We start from the raw sequence: 18,912 nt of genomic DNA on the forward strand, positions 1-18,912 counted from the left end.
TGCTCACTTGATCAATTACCTATTTTTAGCAAAGTCTGCGTAAAAAATGAAATGGCCTCTGTCCTTTTGTTTTTACCTATGTGGTATATACTTTGTTCCCAGTTTCCAATGAGAACCATACCAAACATAAGTGCAAGAAAGCATCGTGTGTAGCGTTATTTAAACACAGTTGGAACTCTAAGATACAGGGTTCGATTCCATCATGCTTTAGTATTCCATTATTAGGCTACCTCATGAAAATGAATGCATTCATTGCTCAGAGCACGTCCTGCTTCATCTGAATACGACTGCAGAATCAGCCTCCTCATATCGTCTTTCCTCATGGGCTTCTGTGCTAGAGCTTCTGTAAACAACCGCAGTCTCAGAAGACAAGCCTTGGCAAGAAATCCATAATTCTACTAATTTCACAAGTGTTTGAATTACATAACCTTCTTCAGTTCCACCATTATTACAGAACTATCATATTTCTCTGTATTCACTGCTGTAGTATTTACAGTAACGACTCAGAAGAATAAAAACAGCAATAGTCTCACTCTATTGTCTGCAACTAATGCTACAGAAGTTAGTGGTTTACTGGTCTTCATGCAAGGTCTTAAATTTATTATTTTCAGATTATGGAGAATAAAAAACTTGAAATCAGGGAAAGTTCTCCTAGTTATAGCTTTATAAAAAGGTAAATAGTGAAGGCTTTCAAATAGTAAAATCGTATATATAGAAGATACATTTCTGTCTATGTACCCTCCATTTTAGTTTTGAAACAGAATGTCATAACTTACCAGGTTAGTCCTTTGTTTTTAACCTAACAAGTAGCTTCCACTGTGAACACCCTTATATTCTGTTTTCCTCTCTCTCATCCTAGCACAGAGAATATATACTGGCATAATTTTCATAGGGATTGTTGACTGTCAAGATAATTTATTTTCAAAGGGGAGAAGGTACTAATTCCCTACACCCTGGCTGAATATGTTAGCTTTTCAAATCATCCAATCAATGGATGCAGCTACATAGGTATTGAAGTTCAGATCAGGAGTATACTTTTGAAGTGAATCTCCTGTTCATTCCCTCTTACCTTTGTTTCATACAGCACAGCTCAGAGAGTACAGCTACATATCTCCCAAACGAAACAAAGCTGAAAGACGCACTATACAGACCATCTAATGTGCTTCAACTATTCATGGACTTTCAGTTCGCAGGAACAAACTGGAGCTAGTTCAAAGCAGATTCCCTCCTTTCCCCCCACTTGCATATAATGTGTACATCAGGTTCTCGGCACCAACTATAGATTGGCTCTTACGGCACAACGCTACTTGCTAATTTAGACACGGACAATATTAGCTTAGGGCGGTGGGGAGGCTGGAGCCAAATTTTGTACGGCAGGATGTATTTCCTTCTTCTAACTCAGCTTTCCTGTTAATAAAATTTCCTTTGATTAAATTGTTTTTAAAATATATCTTTTTGTTTGCATAGGAGGAATGGATGCAAGTTAGATTCACGTATGTCAGGAAGTTCAAGATGGAAACTCCAAGTTCTAGCAATCACAGCCTGGCACGTTACATGCATGTACGCGCATGTTATCTGTGTGTACAACGACGAATATACTGAATGTCTGCTTTACATAGTTCTTTTCATCGTGTTTAGAATCTGTGCTTATACTGTGACTCCAACACATTTTACCTGAAGTTTAAAGACCTATGTACTTATTTCAGAATGTTTTGTGGCAAATAGCTTCATGTCTCCATTGAAGCACTGTTAAAAAATGCAAGTTTGGAAATCACATCTTAATCAGTGAGAGAGAACTAATAAATCTGATAGATTAATAAAATGCACTTATTTAGTCTTGATACGAACTCATGATTGAGATAAGTTTTGCTATTTATAAAGCACCATGGAAAGGCTGAGAAGGGTGGATGAACTATTAGACTGAACTGTTTTTTGAAAATAACCCCAATTTTTCTGTCAAACAAAATGCAAAACAAATGTTTAGAATAGCATAGCATAGCATAGCATAGAATAGAATAGAATTATTTCAGTTGGGAGGGACCTACAATGATCGTCCAGTCCAACTGCCTGACCAATTCAGGGCTGACCAAAAGTTAAAGCGCATTATTAAGGCCATTGTCCAAATGCCTCTTGAACACTGACAGGCTTGGGGCATTGACCACCTCTCTAGGAAGCCTGTTCCAATTATATCTTCACAGAATCTTAGTCCCTAGAAAATACAGATACAAGTTTTTATAATCTAGTGATTTGGTGATGTAGGTTAAGAAAATTGTCCTGTAAGAAACCAAAATCAGCAGGGGTTTTTAGTGAAACCAAGCTAAACTCAAAAAATATGGGATTTTCTTAGAGCATAAAAAAAAAAATTATTATTAACATTTCAAGTGTTATTTGTAATTATTTAATAACTTATTCTTTTCATGCTTTCATCTGTAATATCTTAGAACTAGCTACTCTGCAACAGAAATCTCATATTACAAGGAAAAAAAAAAGACTGGCTAGAACCAGTAAGAGAAAATAGCGAGTGTATAATACAATATTATATTAAGAATAATATTTATAGTAGATACAGCTTCAGATGTAGCAACTTGGGATTTAAACTGAAATTTTTAAGTGAACAATATGAAATATAATAGCATCATTTTGTGGCTATTGGACAGCTTAGTGGATTCCTAATGGGAGAATGCAAGTCTCTCTTTAACGTGAAAGCTATTTGGTGGCTTATATGCAATACACTTGTGTTGTCGGTTTTGTTTACATCAGAGACGTACATCACCACAATCAGCATTATCTGTCACCTATTTTTGCAGTTCAAGGAGGGGCTAATTGCTGCATAGGTATGTAAGAGCGAGATACTATTTCCTCTTTAGAAGTGCTCGCTTCACTTTAAATTGGCAGAAAAGGAGGGAGAAACTTATTCTATTTCCTAGAATCATAGGATTGCCTAGGTAGGACGGGACCGTTCAGATCATCTATTTCCACACGTTCTGTGTCCTGTGCTACACACTCTGCATTCTTTGTGCACTCAGACCACTGGTATGTGATGACCACAAACTGTCAGGTGGGCTGGCCTGAGCAATAGTGTGCTATCGCTGTCACCAGCACACTGGCAGTGCCCGCTTGGCCCCACCAGCCCATGTTTCCCTCCACTCAAGAAAAATGACAATGTCTCACAGTATAAACACCTCTGTCTATGCATACTTACAGGGGAGCAAGACTGAGAGGGCTTCAGCATCTCCCTTCCGGCCTCCCACATCCTTGGCACAGCTGACAGCACCACTAAAATACTAAGTATAGTGCAGTCCTACAGCTTTTCTCCGTCTCCTCAACTGTACTTGCCATATTGCCTCAGTTCCTAAATCCGGCCAGCGAGGTTGAAGAGGTGAGAAAAGCAGCGGTGCTGTGTGGGAAACACAAATAACAGCAGTGCGATGACAGCAAAGCAGAAAAAAGGCTTTAAACCCTACCTCCACCTGAAGCCCCATTCCATGGGCTCACCCCCAGCATGCCATCATTTCTATTTTTAAATGCTGTATTTTCTAACATGAGTCAGTTACCAATCTATTTCTGATCTGAACAGGAAGGACAGCGGAACAACTTTAATCACAGCTGAACCAAAATTAGAACAGAAAATGGATCAGTTCAGTTCCTTTATTTATACTAACCAACTTTAGGTGTACCTATATGAGTGAATCAGAATAAAAAAAAAGAGAATCCATAAGCTCTTTCTGTAGATAGTGAGGATCACAAGCTGGTTTAAAGTGTAATTCAAAACACAGAACTGGGTATTGGAAGGGACCTGTTCTCTCCAAAGCTTTTACTTAGAAAACCGGCTAAGTAATTCAGCCAGCTAAATTAAGACTTCATCTAAGGGGTGGTGACAGTAACATGCCTAAGCAACGCCTGTAAGATTCGCCTCTCTGTCACCTTGGTGACATTATGGTGTTTGTGCGGCCCCAAGCACAGCAAGGCCCTGACAGGGATGGGAGCTTCTGAACACAGCCACAGAAGAGGGCAGGGAGCTGACGGTGAGTCAGCAACGCACCTCTGCGGCGATGAAGGCAAACCACACACCCGCCTGCATTGGCACACGCATAGCGAGCATACGGGGGGAAGCTATTACTCCCCTTCGCTCAGCACTTGTGAGGCCACATCCACAATATCCTTTACTGGAATACTGTCTCCGGTTTTGGCACTCGGTATAGGAGAGAGAAAGGCAAACTGGAAGGAGTCCAGAGGCAGCCTCCCCCAATGGCTAAGGGACTCAGTACATTACATGAGCTGAGACTAAGAGAACTGGGTTTGTTAAGCAAGTAAAAAATAAAAGGCTGTGAGGAACCCAAACACGGTTTCCTACCACCTAGAGTGCAGTTAGGGAGGAGACACAAGCAGACTCTTTCCAGAGGTGTGCAGGGGAAGAACAAAAGGCAGTTCTGACTATGCACAATAGAAAAATCTTCACCACGAGAGTGGCTGAGGACTTCAGCAAGGCCCTGGAGAGGCTGCGCACACTCCATCTGCGGAGATGTTCAAAACCAAACAGGACAAGGCCCTGAACCTCTCCGATTAACCATGTCTTGCGCAGGACTGTGAACTAGATGACCTCCACACGTCCCTTCTGATCTTAAATCTACAATTCTAAAACTGAGACTCACACATCACACGTACAAGTATACGCGTTAAAAGCACGAGATGAACTGGTTAAAAATGAAAATAAAATAGTTTAAAAAAAAAAAGGTCATGCCAATATGTGATATCAGAAGCCCTTCTCTCTATGGCAGAACACTAATACTCTAGCTACAAAAATGACACTGAAGAAAAGAATAAAGCCTTAGTAATAAGGCTATGATGTTATTGAGGACATCTTCTTATTAGAAGATCAACAAAATAAGCTGAATGGCACTGGGAATGCAATCAAGCACCAAGATGGCAGATATGAACTCATTAAAATATTAAACGTACAAGCTTTGTTAAAACTGCAGAAAGACTGCTGTCTGTACAATCTGCTGAAGCCCTGCTGTTGGTTTTTCAAACTACCTCATCTGTCTCATAATTCCTTTGGAAAACTTGCAAACAAAGAATTACAGTAATCAGTATCTTACAGAGACATTAATAAAACTATGGAGGCATCTTGATGTAAAAAGATATAGACTGTGGTGGTTAATATATAAATAGCTCCTCTTTTAATATCCCAAGAGACGAAAGTAATTTTCAGCGCCAAGGCTGCCCTTAAAGGTAGTTGCATGTGAGGAAAATACATCTAAGAAGGGGGAGGGAAAAATTTGTGTCTTTTTCCAAGCTGTTTTGACTACTAAGAACTCAGTTTCAAGATAAATTCAATATGCTTAATATATGCACCATGTTTACATTTGGCGTTTACAGCTGCACTTAGATAATTTTGTAGATGTATGTACAGATAAGCATAGGGTCAAGCATGGATAAAGCAAACTGCTTAATACAAAGATGGAGATTGCTTGTTTAGTTGCCTAGCAATAAGATCTGACTCCCGTAAGCTAACAAATACTGATTAGAGAATGAAATAGAATTATTTAATGTATCTAATGTATCATACAAAAAGGAACATAAGGCTATTGAAGAAAGGGAAATACTAGGTCAGAAAAAAATCAAATCTATCCAGTGAAATCTATTCAGGAAATACGTGATATGAAGAAACTACAGTATCTAAATTAAAGAAAGTCTCCGTTTCTTCACTCTGTCAATATTTTTCATCCTTCTTACTTTAGCAGAAAGTCTACTTCCATCTTAGAAAATGGATTTGGCTTTTGAATTGTTGTGTTTAACTTTGTCCAGCCCCCTCAATAGGGTTTGGAAGCTGGAGAGAGAGAGAGATCTTTTTAAAAATTGAACTGGATGAACACGATGGCATTTCTCTTATTGGAAAACACAGTATGATAATAATGGAAAACTTGATGACATTTACAGTTCTTTCAATATTACAAATGTTCTTCTCTCAGTATTTCAGAGGTAGAACAGGAAGGTCACAAGCCAAGGACAGGTAGCACACTACAAGTCCAGCACAGATTGGAAGTACTCACTTCTTGGAGCAGTACTGACATTGATCTTTTTCCCTTACAATCTCAATTTAAATAGATTAGTCTACATTAAAACTGAGAAAACAGAGGCCACTGGATAGTATTCCAGCAGTGTGGACTTGTAATGCACTATTCATGCATTATTAAAACTTGAAAGAAGACACGTGACTCCTCTTTCTGCTATTTCTGACCTTTCTTTAAAACATTCTTCTTTAACAAAGTCTCTAAAACAGTACTTCCCAAGATCTGATCCTGTTGGAGCTGTCACTTAACAGTATTCTGTCTGCTTGGGACAGAAAGTCATAAACTTTCTCTCGTGTACTGTTACACCAGCATAAATCTAGGGTAACTCCACAGACATCCTGTGTGACGCACTTACTCGGGGTTTGTCTACACAAGGAAGTACGCATAAAGGAAAACTAGCCTCAATTCAGAGCACAGCACCAACTCAGAACTAACTCCCAGTATAAACATTCTTACCACACAGGAAGCAAAGGCAGCTTTTCCCACTCTGAATATGGATTAAACTACTTTGAACAAAGACAGTCCGAGTAAAATCCAAAGGTGTAATCACATTTCACAATGCAGTGCTTTACAAAAATAAAGATGCAGTATCAGAAGCAGCATGTCTTCCATCTAGTCATATATATCCTGCTTCTCACACGTTCCCTAATTTAATTCAGGGGTAGTTTGAGATACTGTGTACAGCTTTGCACTTTGGCATGAAAATACCCTTTCACTGTCCATAATGTACATTTGTACAGAATAGCCCATAACTTTGTACTTAAACAGCACTCATTTTTCCATGAAGACAATGCCTTTATTTCTTAATCTTCATTCCCCCATTGCAGAGACTGCTACACAGACTAATTAACTACATCTTTATTTGGTCTTGTACTGTGGCTTCTTTGTCTTTGTTATAGCAGTGTGAAACACCCTTAAACGGGTCATAAATTGTATTTACTACATGAAAGGTCTTAATAAAACAGGAATTTACATTACTGATTTTTCTACGTTGTTCAGACACTATAGTGATAGAAACTACACAAATGTCTAGAAAAGCAAAAGCAGATAAAAATGAAGGACAGGCAAGTGAAAATTTTGACATATGAATAATGGTAAGTAATTCATCCCATGTTAATTGACCAAGATGCAAATTGATTGGATGTTTTAATACAGGGCTTTCTGTATAATAGTCATTTACAGATTTCTAATAATTGATGACCTATGCTCCTATCACCTATATGCCAAAAAAAGCTAAGAGACAATAGTAATTATTTGCACACATCCCTCAGAAAATACTTGCTGTTTACAGATATCTGTCAATAAAGAATAGATGGTCTGGGATGAAAAGCATTGCTCTTAGGTCTGTCTATACATTTTGAGACTGTACAAAAATGTGCAGTCAGCCTTCTCTACCCATCTCTCTCACAGATCCCCACAATAATCTGGCACTGAGGAAAACCATCTGGTCAGCATAAAAAATCATAATCTCATTGGAAAAAAACTGTAGAGGCAATAGGGACACAGAGTTGGCTCTGATCACTTGTTGATTCTCACAAGTTTCATACACATTCTGTGGTATAAACAGTGATTTCAGAGAGTTTCCGAAAAAGAAAAAATTGGATAGAAACCTCCAAGGCAGAAGTAATTAGTTTCCTCATCCGGGGCAATGTGGTCATCTTTGCATCTATTCTGATATTATAAGTAAGTACAGAATCCAACTTTTACTTTTTTTCCTTATGTCATAAGAAATAATAGCTTGAGCTATTAATTTCAGTCACGTGCACCTGTAATTTGAGCTCTGTTCTTCACTCCATTTTATTTTGATCCCTTTTGACAAGTCACGAGAAATGTAACATACTATGTTTGAACTCTTAATTCCATTCTGAAAGTAGTACACTGTCTACCCCACTTCCATATTTCCATGTCACTATTGTCTTAAACAATATTCAAATATCTGCTGCTAATTGCACAGCAAAGATCATGTCTAATTTGTAAGATGAATTGAAAGGAACTGGTATTTATGAACATATTTACTTAGAATACTTACTGCTTGCAAACAGAACTATGTTGCCAACGCACAAGACAATGTGTCTTACTTGGTGCATTGTGACTGTACCAGGTTATTCTGCATTTGACATTTTCCAACACATCACACTGCACAAGAAAGGAAAATACCTCGTGTTCCCAGCCAAGATCCAGGTTACTTATGGTTACTCCAGTGTGGAGAATATCAAAAGGAGATGCTCTGGTGAGTATTTATACACCCTGTGTATGAAGTGTGACTACTCTTTTTTATCTTTTTATCTAAATTATACACCAGCAAGTAGCCAAGAAACTGTCTTAGCAATTAAATTTGATAATAAAACATAAGTTACACAGATATGTAGCCCAAAATATTTTTGCGCCTGGCCTAATAGCAAGGGTTATCAAGCTAAATGCACCATAAATTCTACTCACAGTATCATAATCAAGGCAGTAATGCTACTCTTTCTTCAATTAGATGGCAGTATGGTGTACACTGCTTTAGGCAGTCTTATTTTCTTCCTTTGCTTTCATTGTCTATTTCTAAAATTCCTTTCAAAAATTAGTAATTATAAGGCCTGCATAAATCCTGCAACTGAATAACAAAAAAGACCTTTTGGTGCAAGCAAAGCTTTGGAGATTTACATTCCCTGTCTAAGCACCCATACTTAAAATTGAGATAAAGCAAGTGTTGTACTCCGTCACTGTAAGGAGGAAATATCCATCCCACTTTCTGTGTTTGTTGTTCTCTTAGCCAGGCACACCTCAGGCATATCCCGCCTGTGAGGCAAGATGTTGTCCTTCAAGCGAATCCCTTTGAATTCTCCCTCTTAAAAAACAGTCCATGATAGCAAGAATCAATATTATAGTAGTCTCACCATAATCTTCTAGATTGCAGTTAATTAGTTGTTATCTGTAATAGGTTATAACACCATCCAGAGAAGATGGCATCATATGAGGCCAGATCATCAACTGACATCAAAAGGAGGCCAACAGCATTCTCAGTTCTCTTTTTTCCAGGCAGACCTAGTTGCATTAGTAGTGATTTCCCTTCAAGAGCTCAGCAATTCTGAGCGAGGACAGCAGAAGTGACAACTCTGCATCTTGTAAAAGAACCGACGGTTTGAAACATCAGTGCCAACCCTTTTAAGAACAGCTCTAGCAAGACTGACGAGGAGGATTTCTGACATCAGTTTTGTTTGTTTACTTTCCAGTAAAGTTTCTAGCTGCAAAAGCTTCTTTTAAATCCTGAGGTTCACTGATTCTGAAACCTTGCTAGCCTAGCTATAAATACTGAAGTGTTTCGCTTTTTCTTGGTAGCTGGCTAAACCACAAAGAAAACAATGAATACTTCTCAATAATATTTACAGGTATTGTGGGGGGGAAAAAAGAGGTATTAAGATTAATCAGCTATGATAAATATATAATATACTTGATATGAATTTACATCTGAAAACATGAATAACATGGTGATGTTCTAAATTTTTTTTTAAGAAGCCTTAAGTCTTCTTTGAGATTCTTTCTGCCTTAAGCATGTAAATCAATGTAATAGCAGTTTGAATAAAGGCTCAATAATTGACTGAATAAAGGAGCAATAATTTACTGATTAAATTTTGCCATACTGACTAGGATGTGTTTTCTGTTGAAATATCCTTGATCTTGATAAAGACTCATAACTTGTGAAACCCATCTGTCCTGCAAAGATTTGTGGAAAGAGGAGGAAGTCACTAATGAGTTTAATATATCGGCAACACACATATCAGATCTTCAAATGCTGTATCTTACTCAGAACTTCTGCAGATCTGGGCAGTCACTGGACCTGAACATGAATTACGAGTTCTTTTAAAAGACTTTTTGTTCTTATTTCCATTCAGAAGTGTCAACAATCTCCAGCAAGTATAGAGTTAAAATTCCTGTTCTGCTTTCACACAGGTGCTGAAGGTAGGGTAAAGAGGCTGCCCTGATCTAGGTAAGATAACACTCAAACCTTTAGAAGGTCTATGGAACTTTGGTAAGAGTAGAGAAAGAACTTCAGAAGAAGTATTTGAAACACCAGCTGCTAGAAGGTAGAGTACATGCCCTGGTGGGTTGGGCTTTTTTGTCTATATTCTATCTATCTGATGTTTTTGTAGTAGTTATGATACAATTTGGGCAGGATAAAGCTTGTTACAGATAAAATCTGTCTTCTATAACTTGGCTTCTATTGCTTTGCAACGTTTGCCAACACAAAAAACAGTTAGCACCCAAAGTTCACCTCCAGTCAATTCAAATGGAGTATAACTGTTCTTGGCATCTTTCTTTGCCTTGACTCTTCACGTTGTACTGCTGCTAGCAATGCACAGAGTGCAAAGCAATCATCAGACCCTTTAAGTGTAGTCTTCTTAAAGCAAGTAACTTCTGTGAGCGACCCTCTTGGCAATGTGTTATCTGTAGATACAGTTGTGTGTTAAACAGGAAGAGTATAATCTTGGTTGATTACAGGTAGGACAATAGATAATCTCCTACCCCTAATATAATCTAGGTTTGTACTAGTTCTTCCTCATTTTAGTCAACTGATGTAACTACACCTGTTGCCTACTAAACTTCAGTATCTGTTTTCTGGAAAATAATGCTTACGTTGAAGAAATTAATGGTATCCATGGATGCTGCCCAAATCTGTTGTTAAAGAAACAAATGTACATTATGCTTCTACTGTTAATTGAAGGGCAAAAATATGAAAATGAGGAAGCCGTATCTTTTGTTTATGAGGAAAATGTAAGTCAGGTAAAACAAAAAAAAGACAGAACAAAAATGAAGTCCCTGCTAAATACAGCACAAATGATCTTTTTTCCAGTTTTAGTACATACACCATAGCCTATGTCACTAATATTTGTGCAGGAGCAATGTACCATTTGTTGTCCCTTTTGGAAGCGTTAGTGTTACCAAAATAAGCATATTTTTTGTCTGTACATATTCTATTTGAAATCAATTCCGTATGGGTTCTGATTGACATGAAAAGTGAAATTGGAAAACGTAGCTTAGAGTACTGAAAAAGGAAAAGAGTTTTATAAATACTCGCTGAATATTGCTATTGTTTTACTCCACTTTAAAGGTAGAAGCTTTAGTCCTTATTTACCCATATGAGGTGAACTGCTTTACTTGAACTTTTCTCTGTGGCTTATCTTTTTATTAAACTGTGCTGTATTTCTAATCAGACATTCTTATTGCTCAAAATTAATTTGGTTTAACTGTTTGGTTTTTTAATTTACTTAGTGATTTAATAATTCAATTTAAGATACCTGGCTGAAAGTATCCAAGTTCTAATTTCCATTAATTCATAAACTCTGTGCATTTGGACTCATCTTCCAGAGTGTTCTCCTGCTGACACACCCCCAGACTTGTACTTTTTCTATTTGCCACAGTGCTATCACAATTCTGTACCTGTTTGGCTAAAAGACGTAATGTGAGTATATTTACAATGTAGTTGCTGGAAGCGAGATGAATGGGAAGCTGGCTAAAAATGTATTATTACTTAGGAAAATCAGGACCAAGGAAGAGAAGGACAAGCATAAGGAACACCAGAAAGCTTTTACCAAGCTAAGTGAGGATGGAAATACCCATTGGCAGGAATAGTTTTGACATAATTTGTATATGTTTTGGCTTCTCTAGGTACTTTAGCCCCTTAGAGGAGTAAGAAGCTGAGCTCTTACTGAAGTTTTCTACTGTAGCTTCTAATCTGCAAAGGTGAACAAACTAAACTGGCTCCTTTAAATAGAACAGGCTTTAAACTTAAATTACTGACTCCTATTTTTCTTAAGCTTTTCCACCAATGTTATTTAGGAAACAACAGTAATAAACCTGTTTTTTTTCTAATGGAGCTAGAGGAAAATCAGAGTTAGTATATTTGAAGCGAGCACCCTATACCTCTTCTCTCAGCTAATTCTCTGAGAGCTGCTGCACTCAATAAATGAGTCAATAAAATATACAATATGGATAAAATGCTGAGTCAAATTAATCTCTACTAAAACTACCATTAAGTCAGTAGTTACAAGGCTATGTCCTTTTGTGTTTGTTTAGGGCCTAAATGGAGTTCCACTTGCAAAAAATACAGTACTATAAGTCTATGGAAAGAATAAGGGCTTTTGATTAGCTGAAGAGGTTTTTTTATGTCACTCTTTTAAATACTTTGATCCCAGCAGGCTCATCTCTCACAGTATCTAAACAATGCTGAAACCAGAAATTACCTAGGAACTTAATCTCTAGAAAAATTTGTACTTCAACCCAATATCATCTCAATCTAGGGATCCAGCTATTTCCATCTGAAACAAGCACGTGTCTGTAGGGAGATGTGTTAACTTGGATTCATGGGACTTCCATTTTGGACACACAGCATGCAAATGCTAAGCCTGTAAGCCTTGCAAAATTAAAATCATTTCAGTAATCCATTTATAGTAACCAGAATAACTACCAATTATGAATTTATGCTTACTTGTATTCTTTCATTTAAAAAACAACAACAAAAACCAAACCCAACAAACAAACAAACAAAACAACCAAAAACACACCAACCCCCCAAAAATAGAAACAAAACCACTTCCTTTTTACCAAGGAAATCCAGGAAAAAATGTCCCAGTTGGATATTCTTTTGATTACAGGTATTTACAATAAGCATACATACAGCTTACCCTCACCCCCCATTCACCTTGTAACTTTTCCTGAGATTGCTCACCAACCATAAAATAGCAACTCCTGCTATTCCCACAGCTGCATGTGAGACTGTTGCCAGGTGGCAAGGCCATACTAGCTCAGAACTTGCAAAAGAACTAAATTTTCATATTCTTTTCTCTTCAGACCTTCCATTCTTACTCAAAATTGCACAAGAGAGAATCCAGAGAATTGGGATCATGTTATTCAAGTATATCTCTGAAGTCCTTTTTACCTTTTGATAATGATTATTCATTTCCTAAAGTCACTAAACATATGAAGCTGGCTAATGGGAAATAATTCCATGGTGCTGAAATGGCTTGTATTGCCCCAGAGAATTAAATATTTTCAGTCCACAGAACGCATGTAACATTTTCATAGTATCATAGAATAGTTTGGGTTGGAAGGGACCTTTAAAGGTCATCTAGTCCAACTCCCCTGCAATGAGCTGCATCTTCAATTGACATCTTCAACTAGATCAGGTTGCTCAGAGCCCTGCCCAACCTGACCTTGAATGTTTCCAGGGATGGGCTCCGGGCAACCTGTTCCAGTATTTCACCACCCTCATGGTAAAACATTTCTTACTTATATCTAGTCTGAATCTACCCTCTTTTCGTTTAAAACCATTACCCCTTGGCCTATCGCTGCAGGCCCTGCTAAAAAGTCTGTACCCATCTTTCTTATAAGTCGCCTTTAAGTACTGGAAGGGGCTATAAGGTCTCCCTGGAGCCTTCTCTTCTCCAGGCTGAACAACCCCAACTCTCTCAGCCTGTCCTCACAGGAGAGGTGCGCCAGCCCTCTGAGCATTTCTGTGGCCCTCCTCTGGACCTGCTTAAGTTCTACTGTTAGACAAAATCATGCCACATGGGGCCAGAAATACCCACTGGCTAATAAAAGCTAGCTTCAGAGTCAGATCCAGCTTTTTTTTTTTTTACCATCTGAGAGTCTTCAGATGTTTGGCCTGATTTAGGTCATATTCTGATAGTGGGTTTGGTTCTCTTCTCCCATCTCTCTGTCCAAAGTAGGTATAAGCAACAATTAGGTACAAATGGGAAAAAGTCTCCTTTATGCAATTTCTTTAGAAACCAAACTAATTTCACTAAAATAGGAAAAAATCACATAATTTCAATGAGAAGCTGCACTTGCTTTAAATGGATTAAGGAATAAAGAATGCCAATATAAAAATACTCTACAGAAATGCAAAACTATTTTAACACACTGTAAGCAGAGTGGATTTAATAAAGGGAACCATAGGTCAAACAATGGAAATGCTGTTTATTGTAATGTAATGGTCTAATGTTCTTAAACCTATTTAAAAATACAGGTTTGTAATAACATGCTCATACATACAAGTAATCATCTTTTTATATTAAGGAAAGGTTTTGAACTTTTCAGTCAGTTAACAAGGGAAAACAGGAGGACTTCACCGACTTCCAAAAGGTTAACCTGGATTTATAACTATTTGCCTGATTTCCCTGTATTTTTGCTTTCTCTTGATGACTGAAAATGCTAAGTAGCTTTTCCTCACCCTTTTTATAGCTCAAGTGGATCTTTGATCCCTAAACAACAGAAAATCTGGTCTTACAGAAACCTAACAGAGTATTAATGCTATCCTTTGCCATTAATAGAAACTGTATTAACAGCAACCATTGATAACTATTATATGGGAATATTATCTTAAATTGTAAGAAGACACGCTACTACATCCAACAAAAGCCCTTTTCTACAAGCAGCTAAAAGTATGTAAATGTTTTGTGCTGTATTCCTATTGTGACGCAGCACTTTAATAATAGTAAGTAATTTCCTATCCATGCTTATGAGTTCATCAATAATATATTTTTATAAATATAAGAGTAATGCAATGCAGCTATAGGATATTCTAATGCTCTTCCAACTCAATCAACTGTAATTAATGTTCAGTTCCAGTAGGTGTTTATGAATATGGTAAGTATTTCATATAGAAGATGACTGCCACAAAACCTCTTAAACAGGCAGGTTACAATGGAATCAAGCCAATACATTTTAAAACTGATACAGGATTATTACTTCTTAAACACCATACAATTGAACCACAGAACTCACTAAGACATGATATTGGAGAGGCCTAAAAGCTGTCAAAATTAGACATTAACATATAAAAATTGAAATACTAGTAACTATAAAAATTATAAATTATAGACATGCTTCAAGGTAATTCAAACATGAACTGGCACTGGTTGGGAAAAAGAAAAGCTCTTCTCTTGGCAAATAATGAAAATGATAAATTTTAAAGCTTTCTTACTTTATTGTAAAGCTGGTGCTAACCAATGTCAGAAACAGAACACTGCAGTACTGCACACTCACTCTGCTGATGCTAAAGAATATGAACAAATCTGTCATTTTAGAAGACTAGACAACGTAAAAATTTTGCAGCTTACAGCTTTCATTGAACTAGACCTGCTGAGAAAAGAATCACTGTTGGGTTTGGGGTTTGGTTGTTTGTTTTTTTTCTTAAACCATTCTGGGAATACACATGCAATCCTCCTCTTTGAAAGTTATGATGATTATGCATTAGTACAATTATATCAGCTAAAAATATTCACTGTTCTAAACAGGACTCTGAAAGCAAAGCAAGCTGTACTGTTATGGGCACTGCCTCACTTTCCTTAGTTGTCTGTATAAATATTCCCTGATTAAGTATCAGTATCTCTGACACTTGAGTATTCTAGGCAGTTTTCACTGGATAACGATAAAGTCACACCCCAAATACCTCCCATATTTCTGACAAAGAACGACTGTAATAGTCCTATGCAATTGTAACTGCCAGACTAATTGTTATACTTAAGAATCTAGCAAGTCTTCAGGGTCTTAAATAGAGAATAAGGAAATTATTAATTATTTTTTTAAATATATCTCAAAAAAGTACAAAGGACTGGTTCTGAGCAGCAGGAAATCCAGGAGCTGAGCTAAGGTATAGGGAACAGCATTTCAGAAGACAACTGGATGAAAGCAAAATCATTGGGTTTATTAGATGTAAGACTCACTGAAATCTACTGCAAAGAATTTTCCAAAGAAAGGGAAAAGAGAAGTGACCTCCCAGGTGATTAGAAGCCCACCACTGTTTAGAAGGGTTGGAATGCTCTTGCCTCAGTGAGGACTGTTAAATCAGCCTCACTAAAAGTCATCTCTACAGATATTCAGAAGTTTAATACCAATATATATTCTGCCAATTAATATCCTGTAGATAAAAATCACAAAGCTTTCTGCAATGCTTTCACACCATCCATGCTATATTTTACACATTAAGCACATAACCAATATATTAGCGCATTTTTCCAAAAGACAATGCAAACAATTCTTATAATAGTGCATCTGCACAGCAAAAATGAGTTTGACAGTAAGAGCGTTCTGCTTCAGTAGAAGTGCCAAAAAAATGTTTAAATGAAAAATATAGGTGTTTGGGTTTTGTCGGGGATTTTTTCCCCCAGGCCCCTTTTTTATAGTACAGATCTCCTTGAGACAGGCTTCTATCACAGGATAAACAGTATGAGTACATTTGCTTAAATGTTTGTGCCAGCTGCTTCGTTCATGGGGTGGGTCAGCAACTATATATACATGGCTCTGGAGAAAAATGAGGCTCACTTGAAAAGGCAGGCAAAAAAAAAACGATTGGAAACTAAGAAGGTGCAGGAGGTGATTATGCTGGAGAAATTAGCATGGAGTAAACTAGGGTGTGAATTTTCAGTGAATTACTTACTCTGCAGTAATTTTCTACACGGATGTTTTTGTTCATATTATATGCATGTCTTTATAACTTTAATGGGCCACTCTGCATAAAACCCAACCTAGCCAGATCCACAACCAGTACAGTGATGAGATGCAGTATTTACTGGAGATGGTATAGTACCACACTGCTACGGCTACCCTGTCATCAGCACTCTGTCTGGAATCTCCACCCAGCAGGGCTCAGCTCTGTAATCACTGCAGTGCAACCTACTACACAGGGTAAGTCACGGTGATCCCAGCTTGGCAATAGTAAGGGAAAAACTCACAGTTCTGCATAGCTCCTTTCCCACATTTTGTGGGTTGTTTTGGTAGACGACAGCAGCCAGTCCAGGCTCTGAGCTATGCCATATGTGCAGCAAGAGGTATTCCTCTCAGCCAGATGCTGCATCTGTGCCAGCAGCTCCTGTTTCTGTGCCACAGTCTGCAACACAGCAGGTTCCTCATGACACTTTACAGACAACCCTTCTCCTCCAGTGGCAGTGCACTCAAATTGGAATTATGCATAGATTCTGCAAGTTCAGACTTGCAGAAACAAATCCAGAACTACCACTATGTCAGTTGTAAAACAGCCTATTTGAATTAAAGCATCACTGGTGTTCAGGGCAAGTGGAAGAGAGAGAGGGGGGAAAATACAAAGCGGGGAGAGAGGGAGTCTGGACAATGCAGTAAGGTGACTGATGAGTGCAAGGTGATACTGAAACTGATAGCTATTAAATTCCATTTGCTGATTATTATTTTTTTTTGGTGAAGTCAAGGGGACAAATAGAAAAAAAAATCTTTAGGCAAATTTGTTGCTGAATAATGATATAAACAATTGGGCCGATACATTCTCAGACATGAATAATGGTGTCTTCCACATTAGTTTATGGAATTTAAGGAGTAGGTGAGATGTATAAAATAGAAGGCATTTCACAGTCTTTTTTGTCCTCTGTACTACAGTTCATTGCCTTCATCAATTGTACTAGTGCAGCTGGTCTATGAGGCTGACAAAGTGTGGCACAGATGTGAGAGAAAGCTATGAGCAGCCAAGCGCAGTAACTTCTTAGGTTCCCACCTGCCAAAATCAGTGTGAGCTACGGAATAGCATATATCCTGCTGGTCTTAATATAATGCAGGACTGAGTCCCCCAAAACCAATCACAGTTTTAAGAAAACAATGATCATTTGCTGCTATTCTCTTACCAACTAAATGTTGGATTTTTTTTCTGTTGTTATGGTAATAAGTATTTTATAGTATCTTTTAAAATAAACAAAAAGGGTGATACTTTAGTCTGTCAATATATACCCACCATGTTTTGCAGGTTTCCCATTCTCTTCTCCGCTTCCTTCCCAACCCCATGCCCCCCCCCCCCAAAAAAAAAAGATAAATTCTACTTAATTTTCACTTGTGCGGTCTCTGCCCTAAACAGTGTTGGAATGCTTATGCTGGAAACACTGCATGAGAATCTTCTGTCATTCAATGCAAAACAAAATCTTTGCTTTCACTTCAGTTTTTAAGATTTGCAAGCATTTTTATTACCCTTTTTACTCTGAGAATGTTTATTTCAATAATATTAAGTGGGTTTAATACTGTTTTAAATCTTGTTGGCTTTGCTGTTGCTTCTCTGCCCATTGACTCCTTCTTTCAAACTGGATTCCATTGGTTTCAAGAGAGTTCTGCACAGAAATCTGTTTTTGCAGATTCACATGTGAGGTCCAAGCTCTTGCAGTAATATGAATATTGATAAATGCAGGGAATTGTCATTATATAAAAATTCTGGTATGACAAGTATTTGTCACAGTTACGCTCACCCTTATGCAACACGTGTGTGCTCAAAACTTACTTTCAGGTAGTTTATTCAAGATTTTCCGAAACACAGTCTGATAGGTAAACTGTCCTTAAGGCTTATGGGTATGAGATGGGGAAAGCTGTCTTGAACAAACTTCATCCCAGATAAGATGCGACACAAGAACTCCTGTGTGACGGCACCCTTTAGGCCTTATATAACCCTTGGGACATGGCAGCACACTGTGTTGAAAGCATTAGGAATGAGGTTGGCTCTGTGAAACTGGAAGTTCTGCAATATCATTTGTTTGGACTTGCCGTCTATACGGTTCAAGAGTTGTTACATGTATCGCTTTCTCCCAGTCATCTGAAGGGTGAGTCATACAAACCGAAAGTGGAAGGCGTATGTGTGAACAAAGCAGATGTGGATGTTTGTGGAGTTTGTTGTCAGGTTTATTTAGCTCTTGTTTTCTGTTCTGCCCCATCTCAGGCAAATAACTTCGAATCTTTGGAACGTCCAAGTAGCTGCTACCTCAGTGACAATCTGGGACTGTGACCCGACTGTTACAGGATAAAGCCTCACACTGGTAAGTCTCTCATGACTCAAACTTCCACCTACAGC

At 37.8% G+C, this 18,912-nt stretch overlaps 1 long non-coding RNA gene across 6 annotated transcripts in view; it reads right to left on the minus strand.

Annotated features, from left to right (window-relative positions):
* Positions 1-18,912, minus strand: part of LOC128909149 (uncharacterized) — a 101,008-nt gene that overhangs the window by 81,316 nt on the left and 780 nt on the right. The window lies entirely within an intron of this gene.

Source organism: Rissa tridactyla, chromosome 4, assembly GCF_028500815.1.
Source record: "Rissa tridactyla isolate bRisTri1 chromosome 4, bRisTri1.patW.cur.20221130, whole genome shotgun sequence".
Taxonomy (NCBI): Eukaryota; Metazoa; Chordata; class Aves; order Charadriiformes; family Laridae; genus Rissa; species Rissa tridactyla.